General features: G+C 39.1%; 1 protein-coding gene across 1 annotated transcript in view; it reads right to left on the bottom strand.

The window, feature by feature from the left end:
• Positions 1-24,035, bottom strand: part of LOC114567389 (glucocorticoid receptor) — a 73,067-nt gene that overhangs the window by 26,195 nt on the left and 22,837 nt on the right.

Raw genomic sequence — 24,035 nt, 5'->3', positions numbered from 1 at the left:
ATGTGCACTGAGAGTATTTTAGGCTTAAGGGGCGTGTTGTGGCCAAATAGACTCCAAGCTATGGTTAGACCGACACTGCTGTGTAATCCATGACAGGAATTTAACAGCATTAGAAGGGCTTAAATCTTTTCTCCCTTGTTTGTTTTGGCAGCACACTCATTGGAATGTATATGAGCAACACGTTACAGAGTTGGCTTGCAAAGCTTGATAATGATTTTGCATACAGGCCTATAGATATCTTGGTGCTCAAGCTGTATCATAATGCTCCAAGTGTTGTTGCAACCCATTTTCTCTAACTGGCTTTCAAGCTACAGAGCCATGTTTGCCAGACAGGAGTGGAGAGAGTATATAAATGGAAGAGGTTAGTGTCCGTCTCAAAGACCAGGAGCTATCCCCGTCCATTTTCCCAAACAAGCACGACCTAAATTCACAGTGACCAGAGCCTCATGGTCATTGGAAAGAGGACACTTATGTAAATTGGACTGTGACCAAAGTCGGAGTAGAGGTGGTGTATCTTGGATGACGTCCAGCTGAGAAGTTTAGCCATAGCTAAACACTGAACTAGTCAAGATCATTCCCAACACATGCAGATGGTTTCAAATCATGGCGGATTTAGCCAGCTTAACTTTTGGCAGTGAACTAAAAAAAAAAAAAAAATACAATCACACTGTTTTGCAGATGGCTTAAAAAGGAGGGGGAAGATAGAGCAGGTAGCTTGTTCAGTCTGGAAGAGGGAGCATGACCCTCACAGTGATGATTATCTGTACATGCATTTTGGGAGATGCTAAAACACATTAAGTCCAACTGAAACTAGAAAACAAAAAGTACAGCATGGTGCTGCTGCAATAACAATGAGAGGAATAGCTTTGTGAACTCAAATAAAAATCAAAAGGTTTATTCAAACATAAAACACATAACTACCACAGACCTAGCATGATGCACTACTAACACCTACTGTAAACGGCTATGTATGGCTCATTCTGAAACTTATCAAACCCACAACTAACTAACGTAACTGTTTTTAAGTCTCCAATAGCGGTACATTAACCAACCTCAACAACACTCTGACCTACATTTGACACCCAAATTGAATATACAAACCAACGTACCCAACAGTCATTTTCACCTTGTGCAATTGATTCTGTGCCTACTGTTAACTGTATGATACATCACAGACTATGTCATGCAAGGTAGATTGAATGGTTCATATGGTTTTCCATAATAATTAAAAGTATTTTCCACAGTAATTACATTGCTTGGCACTGAAACTAACTACTTCAGCCCCCCCTTATTCTGACCAGTACACAATATTTTGGCAGACGCTTTGTAATATGTACGGGTCTTAACTCTGGCTTGTCAGTCAGGCAGCAGTAGGGTATTTAAAGAAACAGCCCTCTTTGAACCTCTGCTTTAAGGAGTATGGTGTCCTGCTATGTGCTCATCTTTCTGGCTCTCTTATCAACTTAAGGCCGCTATGGCTCGATTCAAGTAAAGATGCTGTGAACACTAATTATCGGGCAGTGCATGACCTGTGATGGCTCTGTTGGGATTGCTCAGCCACCGGAAAAAGAATAAAGACTGCCAGTGAAGTGGGAGATCCCATGACACGAACCCACCAAGTGAAGCGTGCAATTGCTTTTTGTTTTTCAGATCATTAGACATTATTAGTAACAACTGCACTGCAATACTTTAATATTTTGTCTTAATGATCTTTTCTTCTTTCTTTTTTTAATTGTAAAGTGCATTGGAGAGCTAAAAAATGTTGCATGTTACACTATTCTATTCAATCATGACTTAACATGCTGGTAATGTAAAATGACCACAGTGTGGTGTTTGAATGAAACATTGTTAACCCCCAGGCTACTCCTTCTCTAACGCACATGCTCCTCCCTTCGCTGAGCCAACAAGTGTGGCTCTGAGCCATGCAGCGGAGATTCAAGCCTCATTAGAAACGCCTCCATACTGGACTAAAGCAAAAATGAGTGTGTGCTGATAAACAAGAGCACATCACAAACAAACGCACGCATTCAATGCCCTTTGCTGATTTATCTCCGCTCACACTGCTCTTGTGTGTGTATGTGTGCGCTTCTGTGTGTGTGTGTGTGTGTGTGTGTGTGTTTGTGCGTTTGTGCGTTCCCACTCTAAAAAGCATACCTCCAATCACTTTCCTTACTATTTTATTTCTACAATCACCTCTTCCTGTGTGTGAACACATGCTTACACTATGTGTTACTGAGAGGCTGTGCAGAAATGTTGGAGAGCCACTGAAACTCCAGAACAAAAACAAGAAATGAAATCCTGCTGCAACGGACAGTATGTGCCTGCAGAGTGCACCATGTACAACTGGAAATCAATTTTGTCCCCAATCTCTTCCCAACGACTCAGTTTGGAATCAAACAGTGCGTCCATTTTATTCCACTGTAGAGAAGTATAATTCAAAATACCATGAACATGACAAGTGTTAATTTAATTTACATCACAATATAATTAAACCAGAGCATCTAGACAAGTTATAAATGTGTAATACATTTTCTTAATGGCCCTTTACATGATAAGGCGGTGGAAAAGCACTAATGGCAGTCCACAACAAACAAAGTGCCTCAGCAACTATGGAGGGAGACTGTCAGAACTGGGCTAACCTGCTGTGTCATTGGGGAATCGTATACCAGTGGCTACAGTGGGAACCAATGAGAGGATTGTTTTTCCATTAACTTCAAAGCTTTTGTAGGCCAATGTGTGGGAGCAGAAAGTACGAGATGGGCGGTGGGAAAGTGATGTAGAATATGAGAACATTCACAGTGCTAAGGCTTGAAACAAACATGGAAACTGACTGACTTGGCCAAACACATTATATGAGACATTTGGGGAAACTAATGTAAGCATTAGTGTGGTTTCTAACTTGCTTTTATTAATATAGTATATATCACTGTTGAGTAAAAAGTCTTGCAGCTGTTCTCTTTGATAATGAAACGTCTAGATTTCTATGAGAACTACGTCTGAAACCATTGCAACCGTTCAATATATTGTCTTCTAAATCTAGTTTTGCAGCACTTTTGATGACACAGATGTTGTTTGGATGACTAATTGTTTCTGAATATGATTAGTAGTTATTTTAAATTCCCATTGAGAAAGCCTGAGTGGGTAAAACTTATTCTTTTATATATATATATATATATATATATATATATATATATATATATATATATATATATATATATATATAAGCATGTTTATCTTCGTTGAATAGTTATGATTTCATGTTAGTTTCTGCAAAATACTTTGTGTCATCGTTTTATGGCAACCTTGGCACATAATGAACATCTTCCATGCTCTGCCTACTCTCTGATAATGAGTGGGTTCCCCTAAAGGCCATCCATTATCAGAGACCCATAGAGAAGGGGGGAGGTTTGGGGTGTAATCTACATTCAAAAGGGAAAACATGACATAACTTATGTTCCTCCATCTTAGGTGTACACACTCAATTTGTAGACTGGGATGATATTTATTGGACTATGTGATTTAGTCCGGATAATCGATTAGTTGTTTTCTCAATAAAACATCAGAAAATAATCAAAAATGCCCATCCCAGTTTCCCAGAGTCCAAGGTGATGTTCGCAAATATCTTGTTTTTTCCAACCATGACTCAAAGATATTCAGATTACAATGATTAAAAACAGCAAATCCTCACATTAGAGCTAGGAGTGTGAATCTTCACTGGTCTCATGATTCGATTACGATTATTCTGTCAACGATTCAAATCGATACGATATCATGATGCATCACCTCCTTAATATTAATAACAAATTCAACGAGTCAGATATATATGAACTCCTCTTTTTATTGTATCTGACCTTAAAAAAAAGACACCTGAATGTAGTGGAGTCTGAACACAGCAGACAACAGACAAAAGGCAAAAACAAAAAAATCAGGGACAAATTAACAAGTAACATCAGTAGGCTATAATCACTGCATCGCTGCATAATCATCCACGTCCGCATCACGAGGCATCGATGCAATGATTCATTTTAACACCCCTAATTAGAGCAGCTAGAACATGCACATTATTGGCATTTTAGCTTGAACAAATGGCTCAAATGAGTTATCAATTAAACAAAATAGTTGCTGATTATTAAATTAAATAAAAAAAAAAAAAAAAAGAATTTGGGATAAAAATGTGACAAAATAAATGCAATATAATTATTTGGTAATACTGTGCAGCCCGATCGCATCAACCCATTATGTAAAAATCTGTTCTCTGACTTTTTCATATTTATTGTGCAATTTTACTGTACTTTTTCCCTTCCTGCCTTTCCCTACTTTCATTTCCCCTCTCTCCATCACATCCGTCTCTCTCACTGACTCTTTCTCTCTCAGCCTCTCTCATTGCTCATTCCCCCCTCTTCCTCTTTCCTTCACCCTGCCTCATCTGCCAAGGTTATATAATATTCGTATTACTGCTGCTAGGGCAGTGTCCCCGCCCCGCACTCAGCCTCTCAGCCAATCGACTGTCGCTACTGGCAGGATGGAATAGGTCAGGCGAGTCATGGGATTATCCAACCCACCTACCCAGAGACAAGCGTACACAGCATACAGTATGTGTATGTTTTCTGTGTGTATCTCTAATAGGAAGCTTGTATGTGTATGTGTGTGTGTGTGTGTGTGTGTGTGTGTGTGTGTGTGTGTGTGTGTGTGTGTGTGTGTGTGAGTTAATTTGGTCTCTGAATTACTGAGTGGAGCCTTTGGTTGCTAGAGAGGAGCACAGTTATAAAGCTACCCTTGTTTCAGAAATCATCATGTGACTGTGTGATGGCTCCCTCTTTTCTTTTTCTCCCGCTAAACTCCACTCACCCACCCACCCACCCCTCCTCACATCTGAGAGTCTATATCTCCTACACAGTGCTGTCACTTCAAACACCATTTCACAGCATCAGCCTATTCTTTTCGCTTCCTCCCAGGTAACTTGAACAGTTATATAGTTTTCAACTATACACAGACACACACAATTACACTGAGGCAAGTGCAGTTTATTAAAATTCTAGATTTACCTGACTAGGACCTTTTGGCCATGCAATTTATGATTGTTGCCTGCCAGAAACAAAAGGCGGAAAGAGCGGTTATGTTTTTATAGACCTGCAAAACCTGTTAGCGCGGAGGTAGGAATGGATGGGTGAGTCAACAAATTGTGTGACTACCTAAGAGTCAACACTGGTTTCTTATTTCTCTTTAACCTTAACCAAGTAGTTTTTGTGCCTAAACATGATGGCTGTACATCAGAAATCAACTGATAAACAATTCTGTAATGCTGCTAGCAGCTCAGAATACAATCATGTGGGTTCATTTCAAAGGCAATGACAACCTACTGTAGGTACAGTATTTTGTCATTTAGTTTGGAGGGCTTGTTGATTGAGGCAGTAATTCGTCCCTTCCATTTCATTTGTCTACATTCACTTCAATGCCATCCAGCTCAGAATCATTCAGAAAACCGATGTAAATTGAATCGTATAACCCAAACAATTCAGTCATGAGAAGGAACCTTTTCATCCTGCCCAGCTCTTTTTGGAGCCACTGTGTGATAAGTGAAGGCCAGTGTGAGCGAGGCAAGTCAGAGCGCAGGAGAAGTGAAAGCTAAAATAGGGAGAAACAAGTTTACAATTCAGCCAATGTGTTCAGCACTGTGACTTCCTTTCACGTACAAAGTGACAGTTGATATTTGTGCCATCCCACTAATGTTATTTTCTTATTTTATATTGTGCAGCGCTCTCTCACTGTGTCTTATTTGTGTTTTGTAAAACACCGCCACAGATCATAAAGAACCATTAGCATAGCAGCCACTGTGACATCTCATTTCCACCATGACTGGCAGTGAACCAGACAACTTTTTAATTCAGATTTTGAATTAAATCAGTAAATGCAGTCTGCTCTGCCCCATTCTTTTTATCAGGCCTGAACACAATTTTCTTACTTTGGATAAAACTAATGTGTACATGCATTGTTTACAGCAGAGTGCACAAAAAGCTTACCTAAACTACGCTACAACTTGTCTATATTGACGATGTTCCACTTCCGCGATTGTTCCTGTGCCACTGGAAATTTCGCCGGATGACTGTCTTTTTAGGCTGGATGACACTCACCATCCGCTTTCTTTGTGTTGGCATTCTAATCTCTGGTGGATTCATGAGGACTATGGTTAACTGCTCCTCAGATCTCTGCAGGGTAAATCCAGAAAGCTAGCTAGACTATCTGTCCAATCTGAGTTTTCTGTTGGACGACTAAAAACAACTTTTGAACGTACACATTCCACCAAAACAAGTTCCTTCCCCGAGGCTATTTTGCAGCAGCACGGTGGCTCCATCCGATGCTTAGCGCCACCCATGATGATTGTGATTGGTTTAAAGAAATGCCAATAAACCAGAGCAAGAATGCTGTAGCCAGACCCTCCTCCGCAGCGCTGTGAAGGAAGGTCTGGCAATGCGAGACTATGCTACAACAGGTACTCTGCAGTAAGATGAAGATTTGTTGCGGCTGAGTAGTGACTGCCAAATTTACTTAAATTTGCTTTTATGCAGAGTAGAAGTGCCACTCCAAATATAAATAATTGACAGATTGACAAACTGCCATAGGGATCCAATATGTGCCTCTTTCTGGAAGCAGACAAGAAAGAGAGAAAATTAAGCTTCAAAACTCTGAGTGACCTGGCCTCAAGGCTGACCAATAATTAAATATCTCTGTTTATTTTCTTTCTGTGGAATCATGTTTTGTTGATCAGGGGATATTGTGGATATTGATTACAGATAATAACAAGTGTATTGTATTTAAAAACTGATAAAGCAGGGTTATGAAACATATGAGGATTGTTCAACATTACGCCTAATATTTTCTTCTGGTTTAATATGACGGGCATAAACGTGATAATTTAACACATGAGTTTGCTCATGTTTAGGATATAAAAATCATATTTATTTCAGACATACAGCATCACCCAGCCAAGTCCAGCAGGAGGTTCATTTCTTTACACAAGCTTCAGTTATATATAGAGAGCCCAAGACAAGAATGTGTGTAGGCATAGCAGAGCAGCCCAGAAAACAACAGATCAAAAAGCTACAAAGTGTGTTAACGGGACAAGCAGACAGTAATCTATAACTTTGATTTACAAGACAATGTTCGGAACAAAACAGAGCAGTTGAAAGCAACTTAACGGGAGAGACAACTTCTACTGTTCCTCTCTGAGAAGGGTACGGTTTAGGCTAGATGAGGTCACATCTCAATCCCTGAAGCGTAGCTATGCTGTATTGGAATGTGGAGCTTTACAGGAAATTGGGCCACATGGTGTAGACCTCATGGAGCAGAGTGAAGGACAATGGCACAATCTTTTAAATTTATCCAGGAACTGGTGTTAGTATAAACCAACACCAGTTCTGTTCTACAACACCATACCAGCATGTTTATCATGAAGTTTAGCAAGATACAGATGGTCAGTCAAGCTGATAAAATTTCAGAAAAAGTGTTTTCTGAAGTGTATACATGTCCTGTAACTATTAAAAGCTGTCCTGTTTACATTTGTTTGGATTTATGAGCAGTATTTCTTTCACCAAAATACCAAAAAAATGTGTTTTTTCTGGAATTTAGGACAGTAACACTGAACAGAAAAGAATGACTGATTTGCTATAAAACTTTGACTGCAACTAGAGCTAATACGATTAGTTGTTTAATCAAATGATCAACACAAAATTTACTTTTGGTAATTGATGAAGATATTGTATTTTATTAATCAACTGATATTTTAAAAGCACCCATACCAAAATAGTGACAAATACCTATCCCTCTCACTAACAGACAGATTAATACAAAGTCTAAGCAGCAGCAGCAGCAGCAGCAGCAGCTAAAATTTAGCATGAAGCAATACCCAGCAGATATTGGGTATTTTTATGTCTTAAATCAATAAACGATCATGTTGATTTGATTATTAGGGACTGTAAGACAGAACGAGTTGGATTATCAATGAATTGACCAATCACTTTTCAATCATCATTTAAATTGTACTTTCTATTCATTAAAGCTAACATTTTCTGAATTGTTCCAAGGCTATAAACCCCACCAGTCTGGTACAGCATTAAGGTTCAAAAAAATGCTCAGCATTATTTGAAGTCCATCTTTGAACAGTGTGTGTGTGTGTGTGTGTGTGTGTGTGTGTGTGTGTGTGTGTGTGTGTGTGTGTGTGTGTGTGTGTGTGAAGGGAACCTTCAATTGCTCCCTGCAGATTCAATTTGCTGCTGACACATTGTGTGCCTTAAATCAGATAGATGGCCAGGGCCTGAGGGCACAGAGCACCCATTTCCCCTGGTGCCCTTATGTAATAAAATAATAACTTAGCACCTTAATGCTTTGCCCCCCAACAAATTACCCATGGGAAAGTCTTTCCTCCCCCTTTCACCCACTCTTCCCCTGTCTCTTACTCTCTCAGTCACAACAGCACATTGACTGAATAGACCACTTTCTTTTCTCACCAATTCAAAATGTCTTACCACAAATGTATTACCTATTAATATCATAATGCTGTCATAATGGTATTAAAAATGGCAACCATGACAATGTAACCAGTGGGGAAAAAACGTTATGTTGGACACTGTTTTGCCACAACAACAATTGCAGCAGTGCCATGCAGCATGTAAGCCGACAGCTATGACATAACAGAAAGCTTACCACAGCGAAATAAATATTTATCGTGGTCTTAAACATGTAAACAATAATGATATCAACATCCTGTTGTAAGTGGAAAGATTTCTTCCTACCAATTGAAGTCTAACAGTCTGGGCTAAAACTCATATCCTCACATGAAACAAGAAAATACATCAATGAAAAAAAAAAAAAAAAAAAACTTGGTTGTTTGCCATTGATGCTAAATAAAGAAAAAGGGAGTGTAAAGGAGAAAATTGCTGTGCAGTGCTGTGGTGAGAAAAAAAAAAATGTTTGGCCTACATTTACTGGACGAAAACATATAAAAGGTTTAAACATACAACACAGCAGAGAATGAGGGCTGGGGCAGAGCAAGTGTTGAATGTCAGCCCGCTATACACAAAATACAGTAGAAGCTGAAACTCGATATGTTCACCCAGTATCGCCCCAGAGCTCTGGCCTAAAACAGCTTATGAAAATAAGTTTTTGTCTGAGGAAATGGAGACGACAACTAGCTAACATTACTGGCTGTTAGCATCAAGTGAACAGACGCCATTGACTCCTTTCATTCAATTGACATTATATTGCTGCCCGCTAGCAACCAATGAATAGAATTGGTTCTAGCATCAACCAAAGCATGGTAGCTTTAAAATTGATCTTTTTTCCCCTGTACCGTATCTCGGCTGAGATTATGTACTTTAATGTTGTTACATTCCTAGTATTTCCATTGGGGTTGGTGTGGACAGGCCTAAAGCCTTTAGGTGATTGTCTTTTCATTAAAACTTAAATTATAGTAAGGCAATTTAAGTTCACTGAGCCCAACCCTAGTGTAGTCAGTATTCTGGGCAGGAAGGCATGCAGGCAAAGCTAGTAGGCAGTAATGCAGAGAAAATGTCCACAGCAGCAGTAACATTAGCAGAGGAGTGCATTGATGTCTTATGCTGACTAATGGAGGGTTACGTTTGCATAGGCCCACCATCTCTTTACGCAAAAAAGATTACGGTAATGAAGTTGAAGATGCAAACGGAATGCTGCTAACAGACCAAAGACAGGCAGTACAAGCGCAGGTTACTATACAGGGTTGGTATCGAGAACCAGATCCAAATTCATAAGAACCAGAGATTTGTTAAAGAACGTGCTTTTTATATTTTTTTTATTCTATCGTTGGCGATGCATGCATCAGTGCATGTGTAATAGGCAGAGAAGTGGTATTGCTTACAAGTGGATCTACTGTACACTGTGAACGGCTACTGTGCAATGTAAACACTTTGGCAAACTAGTTTCCTGTCACAGAGAAGTCTGTCTAAGATGACAACACAAAACATGGAATGAGAATGCAGCGTCACATCCAGTCAAACAGCCCAGAGGCAGTTAATGCCAGCACGTCCAGCTCGAGAAGTTGCGCATGGAATGACAGATATTTAGGTTTCTCAACAGTAGCTGTAACTATTACTATACTTTATTTCTTAATGGTTATCAGAGGTTAGCATGGAAATGCAATTCTGCTTTTGCAGCCAGCTCTCAAGTGCTACTTACTGTATTTATAAACAGTATATTCATATACATATACAGCACATAGTTGGCTTGTTAGTTCATGCGAGCAGCTGCGCGGTTAACAAATATAGCTCATAGCAGATCACAAACTGTACATGAAGGCACTGCTTTTCTAACATTTGGTTCATCATAAAAGTGTGTGTTCTCTTTTGAGCATTAAAGCTATAAGTCTAGTTTTGTGTGTCCAAGTGAACAAAAATAAACAATTACTCAGGTTTTTTTCTTCAATGATGGTGCTGCAATATAAAACTTTACTATCTCATGTTTCAGCAAAAGGCATCGTGAAACAAAACAAAACAAATTAAAATAATTAAGTAAACTAAATATAAAAAATTTTTTATCCTAAAATGCAATACATTAACTCTCAAGCAAGCAAATATGACATACATGAGACTGACAGGAGCTTCTCAATGAACCCTGGAATCCTAACTTTGGCAGTATTTTGGCTTTCAAAAGAAAACTTTTCAAATCTGCAATGGACATAACCGATCTATCGAGATGCCTGCTGACACTGGCCCTCATTTATGAAACGTACGTACGACCTAAAACAGGCGTACGACGGGCGTACGCCGATTCCTACGCAAAGCTCGGCATTTATCAATTTGGACGTGAGCGTAGGCTGCGATCATATCTCACGTCTGGTCTGAACTCGTGTACGCAAGTTCTTGAGTCAGTGTAGACTTGCGGTGCAGCATATAATCAGTTTAACAGGAGAAGAAGTCATCAGTTATCAGCAATGGCAGATCTGGCTCTTTTAGAAGACCTCTATGCGCCGGTCTGCAACATTGTTTTAGCCTGGGGGGTTCTGCACAACATCTCGCAGGAAAACACGGTGCCATAAATGTAGCGATGGAGCCAGATGACCCGATGCCCAGAGAGCAGTGTCCAGAACAGCCACCAACTGAGGGCTTTATGAAGGAGACAGGATATTATTCCTCACTTTTAAAATGTAGCCTATAGTGTTATGTTTGGCAATGATATTCAATACAGGAAACATGACGATGCACAACATTTTTATTTATTCTTCAGGTTTTTGTTTCTCTTTCAAGTGAATGATTTATTTCTGCCATTGACCAAGTTATTTTGGCTTGTTTTCCCAGCCCCTCTGCTGTCAAGAGACAGGGTCCAGCACGGGGGGGGGCGGAGGACACGCGCTCTCCCTCAGCTGTTGCCTCGTTCCGACAACACTGTTGACCGCATCAGTGATCTCTTTTCATCCCGCATTCTTTCTACAGCCTTTAATACCAGTTTCCAGGCTGCCAAATAGTACACACTTTAATGCAAATGAACCTGAGAAATCAGGGTTTCAATCTCCACCTCTGAAAAGTGTTGCTTCTCAGCCGGATTACGTCTCGCCATGTCGTAAATTGTAGGGGCGAGGCCTCAAAACCCAGAATATATTGGGGCGTGCTATTTAAATGACGATCGTTTCCAGCCGCCGCATTTATCAATGTACGACCATTCTTACGCTCGGATTGGTGTGATACGAACTTTTCATGAATCCCACGTGAAGCCTGTCGTAAGATGATTTCTGCGCTCATATCTGCGCTGGTTTCTACGTTAGGTTGATAAATGAGGGCCACTGTGTTTCCACTGAGGTGTAAATAGGTGGAGGTGCGTTTTGTGGTCCATCTGTCTAGTGTGATGGTTTTGTTAACTCGTTTGGCCAGAAACTTAATGACAACACCTCAAAGTCCACATCGTTTAGATGCAATTAACCGTACAATATGCAAATTTGGGTTTACTAGAATGATGAAGGATGAAGTGCCATTCTAGGGCGGGTCATGCCTTCGTCATTCTAAGAAAAGAAATATCGCATACAGCCTAGTTGCTGGATTAATAGTGATGATAGGACATCAGTATTATTCCATTCTAAGCACAGAGTCCAAGAAACACATTACAACTTTAATATACGTAGAAAAATAGTTTGTTGGTTTCATTTAAGTAAGATATTCAATCTTCCTATTCAGAGGTTGTTGTTGTTCGGACAGACCTGCCCCCACTGCTAAAACAAATCTTAAAGGAAACACTGCATATTTATATCTTACAGTAATATAGGCCAGAGTGGCTAAGCAAAACAGCACTGCACAGCTCATCCAAACTGCAGGTGAAGCCGTGTGGTAGAAATAAAACTAGAGAAATGTGGTCATAGGGGTTAGAAAAAAAAACACACCATGGTTGCTCATCTATTAATTATATATAAATTGTTCTGGACACCCATGCAAATTAATTCATGAATATGTTTGATCACATCCCAAGGCACACTGAAAACAGTAGTCTTGTGCATTCCAACCAAACTTAAGTTAAATATTTATCATTTATTAGAAATCTGAAGCAATGTTTGTTTTTAACGGCTGTCAAAGTGCCTGCTAACACTTATAAGAAATATTTCTCTCATAATATTTTTGCAAATCCATTTCATTTTTATGTTTTTGAGTTTCATCCCAGCTGCCTTTCCTCTCCTGCCATATTCACGTGGGTGGCATCACAGAGGCAAAGGAGATTTCACCTTAGTCCATAAGGGCACCACATACACACACACACACACACACACACACACACACACACACACACACACACAATGAAAAAGGCCAATTATTAACCCAGAGAAGTACACTAAACATATCTTCATTAAGCCTCGCATACATTACTCCCTCAGGTGAAATACGAAAGCTAAAAGCTATGGTGTGATCCAAACATTTAATGAAAGAAGAGTAAAAGTGAAGGTAGTAGAAAGTAGAGAAAAGAAAGCACACTTACTAAGATAAGACTAGATAAATAAATTAGGGGAAAAAAACACATTTTGAACACAATTTTCCCAGATTTCACAACTCAAGATTTCATAAACAGCTCTCCCTATTCCGACCTTATTTAAAGACAGCAAGTGAATGACGATAAAGGTAAACAGAGAAGAGAAGGAAGAGGAGATAAAGAAAACGGAGTGAGGACAACATTAATCAAAATGCTAATATCAACAGAAATCGGATCATTTAAGACAAGAACCCAGGGCCACTGTCCTCCCTCACCAACATTTCAGTTTCCAGAGGAACATGAGCTTCAGCACTGATCTTTGGCCTGCCTAAGGGAGACAGGGGTCCTCCAGATGTTAGCTTTCACTCAGGTGAACTCATTGACTCACGTAAAAAAAAGAGCAGGGAGGGATAAAGAGCTTGATAAGAGCTCTGGAGAGGTGATTCAGTTGGCTCTGCTCCTATTATTGTAATCCAAACAACGACAGATATAGCACCAACAACAAGCTCACAGCACATAAGGGGGAAATTACCTCTGCCTTTGTCAACAGCGCTGATAATAGTGCATGTTTGCTAGAAAAGAATAAAAACATTATTGGTTTGTTTTTAGATTCCCAAAAGGTTGTTGCTTGCTCAAGAAGCTAATGTGAAGAGCTTTTTTTGAGAACATAAATTAAGGAAGTCGTTTAGAATTGTATTTGACAGGCAGCTTCAAAAAAATTAAGTATTAGGTACACGTGAATCTCCACAAATTTCCTCCTGCCGGCACAGCACCAGCGAACACGTCCTCTGCAGCATTGATTTAATGGAGGTAAACAAAACAATTAGTGGTTAAAGTAGCATTTTTCACCATGGGTCAACATTAATGGAGGAACAACAATAAAGCATGGACTCCACAGAGCAGTGCATCAGAGGTGAGCTCCAGAAACTAATGGCCTCTGAGTGTAACCATAGTCACATACTTTGTATTTTGTTGTTTATGTACTGAAAAAAATAAAATTAAGTATTTTTGGCAGAATAATTCAACTAAAAGGATATCACATTTCAGTTGTGGCTTCAGTATTCTCACAAGGCTTCGGAATCACAACACAAACTTCCTCTGGAACACACACACACACACACACACACACACACACACACACACACACACACACACACACACACACACACACACACACACACACACACACACACACACACACACACACACACACACACACACACACACACACACACACACACACACACACACACACACACACACACACACACACACACACACACAATTTACCCTGCAGATATCTGAGGAGCAGTTAACCATATTCCTCATAAATCAGCTGAAGTTTAAAATGCCAACACAAAGAAAGTGGAAGGTGACGGACATCCAGCTGAAATGAAGGACATCCGGTGGAATTTACATCGGCACCTGAACAATCCCGGAAGTGAGACGTTGTCAGTATAGACTAGTGCATAGTCCACACATGTCAACAGCCAAGCAAACATATTTTAAGAACACGGCCTCCCCCTCCAATACGCATTGCATCTGAAAAATGTTTGGAGAACTGGCAAGCACTATGTTATCGTTTTATAATTTATTTTTCCAGTTGACTGTACTTTAATGGATTTAATGGAAAGGGCGGGATGGAAGTTAAGATCCCTTTTCTTCTTTTGAACAGCACTTCATTTACTGATGTCAGATCACCTCTGTTAGCACAGGTGGGTGTTGTGTCCGATTGCTTTTGCAGTGTTTTCTGGGAAGATACTGTACATTAAAATAGATGACAAGGCCAAACAGAGGTTTAAAAGACAAACCTAATCTTAACCATATGCTGACGCCTCAAAAGGGACCAGACGAAACCCTTACAGTGCACAGAGACAGTGTTTATCCACCATAATAAAGTGTGTCCAGATGATCTGTCCCAAAACATTACAGACCTGTTTCCTTTCATTTACAAATAAAAGCCTGCAAATAAAGCTTATCTACTGACTGCAAGAACTCAAAAGGCACTGTGGCCAAATGATACAGAGTAATCTGTGTATGGAGGTGTTAAGATTGGTTAGTTAGAAGTTAGGGTTAGGGTTAGGGTTAATTATCAGCCTATTTACAGCAACAGTGTTAACATTATTGAGACGAGAGTGGAATAAAAATGAACGATTCCCATTTTCTCACCTCTATCAAAAACCTATTTTCCATGCCATTAACCCTGTCCATCACAGCTTTATAGAGCTCAAAACTGATTAAAGTTTAAACTACACTAAAATAAGCAATAGTATGTGCCTAAGTACAATGACATTTTACACCACCACCTCTTAAGGGCGAGTCAACACTTTTACAGTCAATCATTTATGTGTTAAACAGCGCATGTTATATTGCAGCTCAAAGTGCTTTACAACATAAATTACATAACGATGAAGGGGAATTATTATATTTGACATTTTAGCAGAATTATTTTGCAAATAAATATTCTGTCATTAACATTTTATTTCTGGAAAATAAAATTTACAGATGGTTTATCAACAGATATAATTATTTTCCATGTCAAATTAATGTCTGTTGGTTCTCTTGGTATTCAGACGTTTCCCCAAATACAGCTGCCACCTACTTCTTCTCACATCTGGCTGGATCTCTCTTCGTACATTATTTGGCAAACTCATCAGAGCCTGTTCCAACACTAAATGAGAACACCAAAACTTAGTAGTTTTCCAAATTTTTATTTAGCGAAACGGTTACATACTGCATTTCAATGTTATTGATGTAAAAAAAATACCGTACTATCAAACAACAATGCTCTGGATGGATATAAAACTCTCCCAAATTACCAGTGCAAAAAATGAACGATGTGTAGAAAATATCAGTTTCTTTAATGAAAGGCAAAGGTACACAAGCTTGTGTACATAAAAACTTAAGTAGCGAAATTAACAATGACTCCCTGGGTGCATTTCTACGGACATGACATGGAGGAAAAAAGAAAAAAAATAAGTACTGTACTGTACAACACTGACTATACTTTTGTGAGATCTTGACTGTTTTTAGAGATCGAGTTTTATTTGCGATATCTCGAGTTTCATTTGCGAGATCTCGCAAATCCGACAAACACAGGCTAACCTTATTAGCTAGCTAGCTAGTGGTGCTAGTGACATAATGATTACATCTCCTTGGTTGTCTAAATACATCCATGGTTTATTTTGATAAGCATTACTAATTACTACATGCCAACGTGAAGTGTTATAATGAACATTGTTGTTGACTGCGGTGCTAGCCTGCGGTGCTAGCCTGCGGTGCTAGCCAGCTGCGAGCGGCGCGATGCACGACATAATGATTACATCTTATTAATCATTGTCGTTGACTGTTGAAGTCAGTGACTGCAGGCTAACCCAGAGCTGCCAACTTTTCCCCAAACTTTGGAGTGAGATTTGGTGGGGCGAACTCAAATTTTGCTGCGTACAAAGCAAATTTCTTTGGCTCATTCAGCATCATTACTGTAAGGGTTTAAATTGGGATTTGTTATGTGGGGAGGGGTTCTCCCTAGGGGGGATCCGGGGGTATGCCCCCCCCCGTGATTTTTTTTGAAAAATAAACCATTAAATGGCACTTTCTGGAGAGTTTTGTGCAAAGAAAATGTGAAATTGAGTCTTACATGATATGTGCAAAACTGTTAACAAAGTTAAATTAACATTGGTCTACCAAAGGGATCTACTAGGCCCACTGAAATTCTAAAGAATGAGAACCACTGATTTACATACATTCTAATCCTTTAAAACTAAATAAATAGAAATAACCATTTTTTTGGACACCAGGGAGACTGGTGGCCAAAGACTAAACCTCATTAGATTAGGCAGTGAGAGAAATTCATTCTTCAATCAAGGTCTTTCCCCACCACAAGGTGCAGCAGAAAATAGACTGAAAAATACCAACCGCAAGACAAAAGACACAGCATGGCTCATTTTGTGCATGTGTTATAGCACAGCCTTTCTCAAACCTTTTTTGTGCCAAGGCCCAGTAATGTTTGGCCCTCGTCCTCTGTGCCCCACTTACTGTATGTAATTTTTCTGGGAAAAGAAAGACTATTTGTTCATTTTATGAAACATTTAATGAATTATTTATAGTTACATTTAGAGATGCACAGAGGTTAGAGAAGCACAATAGACCCAAGGTTTCCCAGTATCTGCCCCCCGCCCCACTGGTGAGCTGGCACAAACATCTGGACCAGTTACAGCTGCATGGCCTGGCAATCCAATGGCACAGGTTTTATTTCCAGATTTTGTGAGGAGACATAATTTTGAGCATTAAACACTTGATTTTTATGTACCGATTTCTACCCTTTTCTACATCAATTTATGCTGGAAACATTTGAAAATATAGAAATAATAAGGCCCTCAGGCATTCTGTATTACTTTCAACTATTCTCTAGTCTAGTAAATCAACTTTTTCTAATTTAACGTCATCTCTGCTGAGTCAACAATTTACTCTTCCCTCCTCTTTTACATTTTTTGTAGGGGAAGTAAATCTCTTTAAATGTGCATAATGCAATTATTCATGTGAATCATACATTAATTCATTTTAATTCATTTATAAACATCTGGACTTCAATAGCTCAGATGTTTTACATCAGATTTCTGCTCATGTTTACAACTTTGTGCAAATTAAAAATATAACTCCTCCCATCTGTGTTCTCCGAAATATAGTCTGCTGTGCATGTTATTGCTCTGCTGATATGGTAGTATCTCATTCAGACCGTCTGACAGACACAGAGGACCATTTGGGTCTCTGACAAAGTTTAGAGGTGGCTGTACGCTGCTCTTCATCGGAGGTAGAGCACGGATGCAACGCGTCACTGCCCACAGCAGAGCGAGTCCACTAAAATTAACTGAAGTTGCTACACTTACCAGCCCCGGTGCTCACCTCTATTTTTACAGAGAGTGGACACAAAGCGACGGACGGGTCTGTAATACTCAAAGCATACCTGAAGCCGGGGGAATGCGCCTTTGTAGCTAACTAGCGCTACTAGCTAGCTACTAAGGTTAGCCTTATTGTTTGTTGGATTTGTGAGACGTCGCAAATGAAACTCGAGATGTCGCAAATAAAACTCGATATCTCGCAAATAAAACTTGAGATATTGCAAAACAAAGTCAAGATCTCGAAAAAGTGTTTGTCCCCACGTTTTTTTTTTTTTTTTTTTTTTTCTCCATGTCACCTCCAGGGCTCCGTACATTTCTGTTTTGTGTCCTACTAACGATACATGGAAGCTAAATATTATGTATTTTAGAAAACTGACGACTCAATCTGCAGTTTAAATGAATTAATGGGAATTCTGGGTTAATTTTGGATAAATCCATTAACTACGGCGTTTTTTGTGTTTTGTTGCTACAGCTACCGGTTCAAGCCAACGGCAGCTGAGGCTTATGGGTTTTAGAGCATTACTACTACTCTAACACAAGAACAAATATGTAATCTGTTACAATCAGCCAGAATTCAAAATCCCCAGTATGTGTGACAAAAATAATCTCAACTCAAAGGTCAACTTGGTAGTTAATTAGTTAGTACTCATTCAGTCATTTAGGAATTATTTATGTAATAGGTATTATGGTATTTAGAATCACAAACCATGCACACTGACAGAAAAACATGGTTTCTCAGAAACAAAGTTGAAATAATTAAAACTGATGGCCATAACATAAATCAATACTATGTTGAGCAACATTAGGGGTGTCAGTAAAAGAAAAATTTGCGATGGTTTTTACAGTGCGGAAAACTATTTCTGGAACCAGGAGCTCGTTTCACTTTGTAACCCTATAGTGACCTTTAACATTTTGTCAAACACCTGTTCGTTTACAGCAGCCCGGATATTATCAAGCCAGCCAAGCACTGAAGGATATTTATGGCTATAATCAGTGGGCCTCAACAGGTCCACATTCATAATGTTGTATGCTTGCTGGCCTGTACGAGTAGCCCCAAATTCCTCAGACATAAAAAAAATTATAATCTAATCAATCTTCCATTTTGGACAGTTCACTGCTTCACTTCAGAATGATGGTTAAAAACTTGACCCTGGAGATCAGTTCCATAGCAACGGCACTGAGAAAACAGCATGACTAAGTGCAGTGGAGCTGTCTCACTCAGTGTTTTTACACCAGCATCAGCCTGCTGACGACCAGCCAGCTGTAAGCAACATAATAAATTATTGTTGACTACAAATAGGGGTTCGCCTTGGATTATGTAGAATATGTAAAATTGCATTTAATTATTGAAACCAGGGACTTTATAAATTCAACTTTGTTATTAACAAATAAAGCAGAAATTCAAAAAAATATTTTCAACTGTAACATCCACCACAATAAAACCCTACAAACCATCTAAGTAAACAGCTTTCACTGAGAACTTGCTTTTGTTTATTAAAAATTGAAACAAACACATTTTACGCAGTAATAAGATGTTATTGGCTAAAATCACACAGAATAAAGCTGACCAGAGGCTAATGTATTCTCACAAACACCATTTACCATTTCTGTGCAAGGGGGAGATGGAAAGAGAGAGAGAGAGAGAGAGAGAGAGAGAAAGAGAGAGAGAGAGAAAGAAAACGAGTGACGAAACAGTGGTGAAAGAGCACCGAGAGAAATGGAGGAGAGAGTACAGGGGAGAGCAGATTGAGGAAAAAGGGAGAGTGTCAGCTGTAATTAATGGATAAAAGGCTGATCTACCAGTGAGGAGGGAAATGTGGAAGAGAGACAAGAGCAGCCATTAGAACAAGGCCTCTGACTGTCACAGGAGTTTAACTAGTTTAATGTGCGAAGGCAGAGGAGAACATGCAGCAGCTGAGCAGGGACAGCATTAACCTTGTGTTGACTTCGGGTCAAATAGACCCGTTTTCAATTTTTGTTTTATATCAGAAATATGGGACGTAGAAATAAGCGCTGAACATGTGTAGAAGAAAAATTTTAAAATTAAAAACGTTGGAAAAAGCAAAAACAAACTGTGAAAAAAAGGCGTCAAAAACGTCGAAAAAATAAGTGTTTTTTTCAAGGTTGACGGGAAGGCAACACAAGGGTTGACCACATAAAGACACAAAACAGCAAAGTCCAAAGCTGTAAAAGTGGAACACTGTTCAGGACATCTGATTAATGTTTGTTTTCTAGGGAAGAGGAGGAACCATTAAGATGTAGAGAGTTTACATGTGAGTTTACATAAAGTATATGCAGCATAATGCAATTTAGGCCCCACTGTGGCAGACTTTCAGCAAGGATTAGAGAAAAATAATACCTTTTTTCACCAAAATTAGCGAGTTCATACAAGTTTTTTAAATATGGGTAAACTCACTAAAATTAGCCGAGAGACTCCTTTCCCGTTGCCAGTAGACGGGTATGCCTGTCTGTTTTTTTTATGGTGTGTCCCGTTCAACGTCACAAACGCGCCAGAAAACAGACTTTTTTTTCCTGCGACAGCCTTCTGATACAGTGCACACAACAGTGCACACACTGCAAACAGTGAAAATGTTACAGTGGTTACTTCTTTTTTTTTTTTATAGCGGTTACATGTTCAGTCTCTCTTAAACTTGGTGCGGTCTAATGTGATGCTCGAGTGCTGCTTAGGCGGAGATGGACGGAATTTGTAGCCGAGATGACAGAAGTTACAGACGTCACAGCATCGCACCGGGAAAGGGCTGAAAATTAGCGTGTCCACCTGGGTGTCCTGTTTCCATCACTGCTGATCGGATCTAGAGCCGATAAATACCCATGCCTACTGCAGTCATTTGTCACAGGAGTGAATGCCGATTGTAACATTTCCCATTGCAGACAAAAGTCGGACGCTAGTGGATGTTTTCTTGCCAGTGGGAAAGGGGTATCATTGATATCACTGTATAAGCTGTGTGAAGTTTTACATAGTGCAGAGTTTATGGAACAACTATTTTTTAATCGATTAGTCAATGGAATGAAGATGAATTGACAACGATCGATAATAAAAACTATTATTTAAGTTAATCATTTATCAAGCAAAAATGCTAAACACACATTGGTGGAAACTTTCTAAATATAAGGACTTGCTGATATTTGTGTCTTAGCATTGAAAATGGAATATCTTATTGTTATGGACCGTTCATTGGAACCAATTTTGGCTTAGGGGAATTTTGATCAACATTTTTCACTATTTTATATAATAATAATAATAATAATTGTTTGCTGTATAGGTCTGTAGTACTCACTGTTACTGCTGCCCACATTATTATTAATAATAATAATAATAATAATAATAATAATAATAAATATAATAATTGTTGTATAGGTCTGTAGTACTCACTGCAAATGTCAACGATCAATACTTTTTGTACTAATGCTTCTCCTGGACCACCAGTGTTATGTCTTGCCTCCTTTTTTTTTAAACTTGTTTTCTTTTAACTTTTAATCACCTGAGCAAGTACACCATCTATCTTTTGTGGTGCAAGATCTGAGAAAAAAAAACGGTGACCTAACTGTGGCAAATAGGAAGCTTGTCAGGAATTTCACAGCAGCCCAGGACTGCAGCTTTAGAACAACACCAAAGTTAGAGCAGGCTCTAAAAACAACATGAAAGCACAGTACAAAAACAAAGCTGAGCCTTGCACAGGCGGATTTTGGCCGACGTTTAGCTACTGAGGGATCAGAGAGAGAGAAAGTTCAATAAAAACAGTAGTACAGTTGTTAAGCAATTATGCTCGCTGCAAACAAACTGAAATGACAGAGGGAAAACAGAAAAACAATGAGAAAAAGAGGGCTGGAGAGCAGGGGAAAAAAAGAGAAAGAATGAGGTGGGGAAAGAGTGAGAAAGAGGAGAGTGAGAGAAAGCATCAAGGAAAACGCTGCAGACAGATATAGAGAGAGGCTTGGGCCCAGCTTTGTTATGGCCCATTTACAGTAGAGCTTGTCGGGCTCCTCCTCCTCCTCTCCCAAAGTGACAATGGTCACAGAAGGAACGAGGAAGAATTTGTCATTGTTGGAGCCAGAAAAGACAGCGGCAAACTGTGTCCACTAGCTGGGTCATGTATGTGTGTGTGTGTATATGAAATGTAACCATACCGTTTTATACCAACCGTTTTTATGATTACATTTCATAAACATGTACTTTCTTGTGTGTTATTGACTACTTTTCATTAACTGTGATAAGATGCAGTGTTGTAATACTCGAGATCGGTCTTGGTCTCAAGACCGATCTTAAGACCAATTTTTTAAGGTCTCGGTCTCGTCTCGGAATCCACATTTTTACTCTGTCTTGTCTCAAATAAAGAGGACTCAAGATTTTATTTCAAGACCGGTCAAGACCACAGCTGCAGGAATTTCGCAAAATTGCCTGTGCATTGTCTGGTTTAGGCCTACAGTATGTGTTAAAACTTGCAAATGCAACCCATAACTTGACATAAATACATTTGTTACTGTAAACTCCCATCTCCCTGCCCCCTTTGCACACACTCCCAAGAAAGTGTGTGCAGGAGAAAGGAGAAGAAGCTCAGGCTGTCTAACACAAATCTGGTCTTGGTCTTGACTCGGTCTCAAACCTTCAAAGTCTCTGTCTAGGTTTAGATGGTCTCGACTACAACGCTGATAAGATGTGGTAAGAACACGCACAGCTAAAACTACGGAAGAGGATTAGGGCCACTGGTGAAAAATTTATTTAAGTTCTGACTTAAATCTCAGAATTCTGACTTTATTCTCAGAATTCTGACTTTATTCTCAGAATTCTGACTTTAAACTCAGAATTTTGACTTTATTCTTGGAATTCTGACTTTAATCTCAGAAAGTCAGAATTCTGAGATTAAAGTCAGAATTCTGACTTTAAACTCAGAATTCTGACTTTATTCGCAGAATTCTGAGTTTAAAGTCAGAATTCTGAGAATAAAGTCAGAATTCTGAGAATAAAGTCAGAATTCTGAACTCAAATACATTTTTCACCAGTGGCCCTAATCCTCTTCCGTATAAAACAGTGTGTTTCTAATACTATGGTATTAATAATTAATGACTGAGTACTATTGTACTTAAACATTGTTGTTCAAGCCACATTGGAGGGGAAATGAAACCTGTATGCTTTAACTGAAATAATTCAAATGTTAGAGAACTGATGAAAGAGTAATACATTAAGATATTGTAATATAACAAAATAATTAGACTTTAACTATATCTGCTAAGCAGACAAAAAATATGTTTATATCATGAATATTTCTTAAGTGTATTACCAAAAAATAAGTTTAGCACAGACTACCTACAGTCTGAGCTGCTGCTGACAGCAGTCAGATATATAGTCAATATATCAATGTTTATTTATGATCTATGTAACTTTTTGTGCTAAATGGCGACACCCATGACTCCGAGTAGCTTCATACTGTCTGCATGTGGTGAATTCAAGGTATCCTTGACACGCTGACGCCAGACTTCCAAAGATTTGTTGCTGCAGTCTCCTTGAATACAACTGTAAAAGTTGTTACATAATGGTGCTGGCGAGCTTCCAAGTCTGAGCAAAAAGACATAAAAAAACAGATATGGAGGAGGCGTATTGTAAATTGCCCATGAAAGAATTCTTAGCAAACAGATCCTGCCAATCAGGTTGTAAGGCAGGTGCTAATTCTCAGTATCCTAAATAAAAAAGCCCAGGGGGATTCTGTAAATGGGTTTTAGTCATGACAGGTGAATACATTCAGATTTCATCTGAATGTGTACCCATTTCCAAACCTATTTCCTCCAGTTGTTGCTTTCTGTTACAACTGTCCACAAGGATAATGGTGACAGTAGGACGTGAGAAGATCAGACCTAAGCCTATAAGTTCAGGAAGTCGCTGAAACCATTAGCTATAGGGTGCCAGTGTAAGCAGTCTAAATGCTACTTGCAGAATTACAATCACACTGGTGCAGTGCACTTTTGTAGCCCATATTGGCATGCATAGTACAACTGCCTTCTGAGCATTCAAGTTCAAGTAATACCATACCCTTGTTAAGAGTGGATTCAATTCCCAGCTGTGTCATAAGCAACAATATTGCCAAAAATGAACCTGGTTCTTGCACATGAAGCTACTGCTCAGTGAGGCCGTTTATTAAGCAC

The sequence above is a fragment of the Perca flavescens genome, chromosome 13, assembly GCF_004354835.1.
Source record: "Perca flavescens isolate YP-PL-M2 chromosome 13, PFLA_1.0, whole genome shotgun sequence".
Classification (NCBI taxonomy): domain Eukaryota; kingdom Metazoa; phylum Chordata; class Actinopteri; order Perciformes; family Percidae; genus Perca; species Perca flavescens.
This window is presented reverse-complemented; position numbering and strand designations above follow the sequence as displayed.